Source organism: Corylus avellana, chromosome ca6 (assembly GCF_901000735.1).
Source record: "Corylus avellana chromosome ca6, CavTom2PMs-1.0".
In the NCBI taxonomy this organism is placed as follows: domain Eukaryota; kingdom Viridiplantae; phylum Streptophyta; class Magnoliopsida; order Fagales; family Betulaceae; genus Corylus; species Corylus avellana.
In genome coordinates this window covers 23,775,471-23,781,470 of record NC_081546.1, presented here as the reverse complement: position 1 = coordinate 23,781,470, position 6,000 = coordinate 23,775,471, and positions in this window count along the sequence as shown.

Sequence of the window (6,000 nt, the reverse complement as noted above, 5' to 3'; positions counted from 1 at the left end):
TCTTGTGTTGTTTGTGAGGACACGAACATTGTTTGATTTGTTTCCAGAAAGTTCTACTTCTTTCTGTCTCCAACAACCTTTGACCTTTTACTTAACAGATATGATATTATCAATGGTTTTAATATATAGTTGAAGATCATAAGCCTACAGCACATATATGCTGTAGTGAGCCAAATCCTTTATTTTTTTATGGTTTAAGACCAAGTCTTAAGCAGACCCTTTCCAAGTATGTCTTTAATTTAAAAAGAACTCTGTTTTGGATATTAGTGGATGTTCTTGATATGGGCAAACTTGAACTACAGCAAAGTTCATATTGTGAGAGACTTCAAAATAGAATCATTTGTTTATTACTTTTGCATTGAAGTAAAGAGTGGTCTAGCACGTGATTTTGGGGTTTAAAAGTGCGTTTTTAAACAAAATTGGGAAGAACATACACCTTTGAGGACAAGGGAACCCATTTTTAAAAAGGGGTAAACCATGTTTAGACTTAGATTTTTATTTGATTTCAAGAATAAAGCTCTTAGGTTATGTCTATTATGTTCGTCAAATGTAACATTTCAAGATTTTTATTTGATTTCAAGATTTAGGGATGCATTTCACTTTATTAGAGTAATTTGTATGAATTAACTACAAATCAATTTTTTTTTTTTTTAAAAAAAAAACACTCTTTTATATATATCATTATTCTTTTGGTTTTTTTTTTTTTTTTTTGCTTTTTCTATGGATGACTTAGCACTTGCCGACATAGCATTGATATCTTGGTGCTGATGTGTGTTTTTTCCTATTTCTGTGGAAGACTTTGCCGACATAGCATTGATATTAGAGTGTTGATATGCAACATTCAACAAATGACTAACTATTAACTTTGATGGTAAAGTAATAGAGGGATCTATTTAAAAATTCAGACAAAACCTAAAAATTTTATTCTTAAAAATAGAAATATAAGAACTAAATCCAAATCCGACGAAAATTTAAGGACTAAATATATATATATATTTTTCTCTTTAAAAAATAAACATGATTTTAAAGACCGATGTTAAAGGCCGAAGTTTGATTTTTTATAAATGTTTAACTACGTTTATATTTTATTATTATTATTATTTTTTAAACAATGCATTCTAAAAACATTAAACCATACAGATAGTAAAGAAAGAAGAATGCTCGTCTTAAAACCTTTGGCTGAATTTATATTCCTTTATTTTGTTTTGGTGGGTAAATTGTAGTTTGAAATAGCTTAGCAACCAGCCAAAGGGAACTAATTTTGTTTCCATAGAAGGACAAAATGTTTGCAACTATTCAAAAACGGTGCAATTGGCACCTCTTAGGAAAAGGTTTCAACCATTCAAAATTATGCATCACTTTCGAAAACGTGCAATTAAATTATAAATACACATTTTTTTCAACTACTCCTCCCTCATTCTCTCTATTAAATTATAAGTACAATTTGGAAAATATTAGACTATTCAACTCTTTCACAATTTGTTACTTCGTGTCCGGATATGATAGGAGTCACATCGGTTACTAAAATTTCTTTTAGTACATTCCAATCATATGTTGATACGTGTTACCAAATTGTAAAAAAATTGTACACTAGTTGTAAGTAGGAGCGGCAATTCATATTTGCATGTTGAGTTTGGGTTGTGTCAAAGTATGAGTATAAAACTATATAGGTCGATCCTAACTCAACTAATTTAATTAAATAGGTCAAACCCCTCAACTTTAACTCTCTAATTTAGTATTGAGCTCGTGTCAGGTTTGCAAGTCATGTCAAAAATTATTTGCCATTATGTCATGTGTCGGATTCAGGTCGTGTTGAAACATGAGAATAAAACTATATAGGTCAACCCTAACCCAACCTATATATGGTCAGATTCATCAACCTTAACCATTTAATTTTGTATTGAGTACGTATCAAGTTCACATATCGTGTTAAAAATTGTTAACCTTAGTTATAGGGCTACCATTACTCATACAATTTTTTTTTCTTTAAAAAAAAATAAAATTGAGGAGAACTTTTCAAAACGAGTAATGTTACACATTAAATTATCATCTCATCCTCATTTTACTGGATTGCTAAAAATATTTAAAAAAAAAAAAAAAAAATTCAAAGAATGATGTCAATTCAATAAAATTAAAATGTAATACGTAACATTGTTATTTCAAAATGATCGTAAGTTAATTTTAGGTGTTTTTTTTTTTTTAAAAAAAAAGGTGATTTGTCGGTAATAATTGTCAATAGGTAGGGACAAATATCACCTATACGGCTCAAAATCGTGATGCAATGTCCAACTCAAATGTCTTTCTTGTCTACTATTATTAACAGTTGAGAATAACATGGGTGTACTATTGGCTCATTAAAGCATGTTCGGCAAAAAAAATTTATTTTACTATTCAAAATATAATTTTTTTCATTTTAACTATTGATTTTTTATTATATGCTCTAACAAGAACATTTACTTTAATTGTCTATTCTAATTAAATATTATTTTTTAAAATTATTTTATTGGTTTTTTATTATTTCATTGTCTTCGTTATAAAAAGAAATAAAAAAAGAAGAAGAGAGAAAAGATTAAAGAAATAGAATGAAAGAGAAAATATAATAAAATATTACTTACAAGTTCCTACAGTAACTTGTAAATATGAAATTTCACTGTAGCAGTAGTAGGAAAACCTTTTATTTTTTATTTTTTATCTATATCATTTAAGTTTGATTTTTTTTTTTTTTTTAATAACGATTGTATTTTTCCTAAAGTTCCTATTTTTCAACTTGTTGGGTAAAAAGAGATGTGGAAAGAGAATAGTTGGAGAAAATTTTGGAAAAAGAAAGATGTGAAGAGAGAAATAGTATATTAATGAGATAGATGTATGAATGGTGCCACTATATGTAACGGTGAATTGTTCACAAATGCCAAAAAAAAAAAAAAAGTATTTTGCATTTGAGATGCATAATCCAGTGTAGAGGGTTTTTTTTAGTGTTTTGCTTATCTATTTTACATAAAAGTAAGAAATGGCTAAGCCATTGTGAGTACTCTAATAAGCATGATACTTAAACCATTCCTTTTAAACTCTTCAAATATAACTTTTCATAAAAAATAAAATAAAAAATAAAAAATTCAAATTTAACTTTTATAAGAAGAGCTTTCCAAATATCAAGAGCCAAAAAAAAATAAAAATTATTTAGTGTTTTTAAAGCATATACAGGCATCCATTACTTCTCATCTTCCAAAAACAAGGAAAGAATTAAAAAATAATATTTAACTAAAAATTAAATAAAGATATAGAAAATTTGATGTTTAGTTCATTTTAAAAGTGGCTTTTTATTATTATTATTTTTTTTAGTAAAAAATGAATTTTTCTCTTCAAATTTAACTTATATTTGAAGAGCTCAATATCAGTGCTCAACTCGTTTGCAAATTAGTTTTTGTTTTTGAAAACTATTTTTAAGAACAAAAATAGAAAACTGTTTTATGTTGTTTATTCCTTAAAGAAGGTTTTGGCAAACTCTTACTAAAATCAATTTCTAAAAATAGAAAACAACGGCAAACGGCTTCTTGTATCCCAGGAGACAAGAGATCTATCATGAGTAATCTCTCTTCCTTGATTGAGACGAATAGATACCATTCTGTGTAATAGGTCTGCTCTATTGTAAAATAACAAATTGATTCAATAAAATCATCATACTACGTTGGACTCAAATAAACTCTCGCATAAAACTGCACTATTAAGTGCGATAGGAATCTGAATAGATACGAATATACTTTTGGTTGATAGTGATTAGTGATAATTAGTGGGTGGATTAAGAGAGAATATTCTTTATAATTAGATTGATAGTGATTAGAGGTGAAGCTTCTTGAAAAGCAAAAGCAATGGACTACGTTGCTAGAGTAACGGTTACGTTGAAATATAGCCGTATATTGTTTCCGACACTGGTGGGACACGACAGCTAGCCATATAGATGTAGCAATCAGCATACCTTTATATCAGTCTAGCATCCAATAGATGATCATCATTCATCGCACTTCTTCTTTTTTCCCCTTTCCTTTTACCCAAGAATCATAACCTTACCTTTTTTATTTAATTTTTATTTTTATTTTTTACCCAAGAATCATAACCATACCTTTTCTTTTCTTTTTTTATTTTTTATTTATTTTTTATTTTTTAAATGATCAAAAGAGACATTCAACTGTAATTATTTTACCTGAGCATGATCATGTTAATATTTACTTGCCGATAATGTTTTACGAAAGCCTAGATGATAAAAATTGTAGGTGTTCTCTTAAAACCAATTGAGTTATAACCTTAAAGTGAATAATATTAATTAGACTTGTGTGAATAAGTCTTCACTTCAACAAATTAAACCACCTCCTAATATATATTCAACCTCATAAAGATTTTTTTTGAGACAACTAACTACCGTCACTAATAGTGAATCCTAAACATACTTTATTGGTGTGAAAAGTAGTTCTATATCAATATCATTGCAAGACCAGCCTTAGCAAATGAAGGTGAGCCTTGTCTTTTCTTCAACTTGTTCATATTTGTGTAGGATGATGAAATGGAAGGCAACATTGAGTGGAGCACACCAAATGCTTGTTCGAATCCTATGTCAAGAGCATTTACATTTGATTAGTCCTTGTGAAAATAAAATAACAAAAATATCTTCTTACACGACACTCGGTTAGCCTCTTTGGCTAAAAAATTGGCTAGTTGCTATGGTGTTGAGCATTCTAGTCAACAATACATAAAAAAAAAATAAAAAACTAATAAAAAAATTTGTTTGATTCTCTATCTGCTTTGCGAATAGACAAATAAATAAATAAATAATGCTTTAAATGGCATAATGGATATGAATAATTATATGTTGAGTTGAATGTAGATGCTTTGTAAAAGTGTGTAATTCTAATAAAAAAACGTGTTCTTTAGCTAAACATTTGTTGAGCGGATGAGATGCTCTAAAAGAATAATTAGTAGTTTTAGATACTTCTTGAGTGAGATTCATATTCGGAATATTTTTGAACGGTTCAAACAGTGTCAACAATGCCAAAACAAAAAAAAAAAGGCTCAGGTATTTTTGGTGAGAATGGTTTGGCCACTTATAAATGGTTGGTTTTGGATCCCCGAACCACATATTTGCGAAATGAGATAGTTTGAATACCCTTAAAATGGATTTTTTGTTCAAACCACCTCCGAACCACTCTCTTTTGGGGTGCTTGAATCCCACCAAAACCACACAAACCACTTTCTTTTAATTTTTCATTGTCGGCACCATATAGACCATTCATTTTAAATGAATGGTCCCAAAAAAAAAAAAAAAAAAGCTAATCACAAACAATACCTTAAGTTTTACATGGAATATCTAAATCCTCCTCCAATATTGAATTCTCTTTCTAACGTCATAATCCTGCTTGTATTAGGTATGATTGAAAGAAGCAACTTGAAGTTGACGTGAAACCCAACAAGTGAAATTGCATTATATGCTGAAATGTAGTATTATGCCTCCCTCCCCTAATAAATTTCAATATATATATAGACACACATATGGTTATCGGGCTTTCTAAAAAAATTATATAAAAATGGCATCTCACAACATAATTCTTGAAATAAAATTGTTTATAACTTTTTTAAGTCCAAATCCAAAAGCCCCTAAGCTGCCTCCTCTAAGGAATAACTCAATTGGTTGTGGACCACGCCTAATGAAACGGAGGTCATTAGTTCGAATTCCTCTCCCCCTTCCCTTGTGTGAACATATAAAAAAAAAAAAAAAAAGTCCCTAAGCTAGCCACCACAAAAAAATAAAATAAAAATAATAATAAGAAAAAAAACATATGGTGGTTTTGCTCCTTAAAAGTAATTGTATAGAAAGGTCTATTAAAATGTTATACATTTTCACTTTTTTTTTTTTTTTTTTAATTGAATAAGGAAAATGGTAATAGAGAAGGATCCTTCTTACTCATTATCCGAATGGAAGGAGGAGTAGAGAATTCTAAAAACGAAAATGAG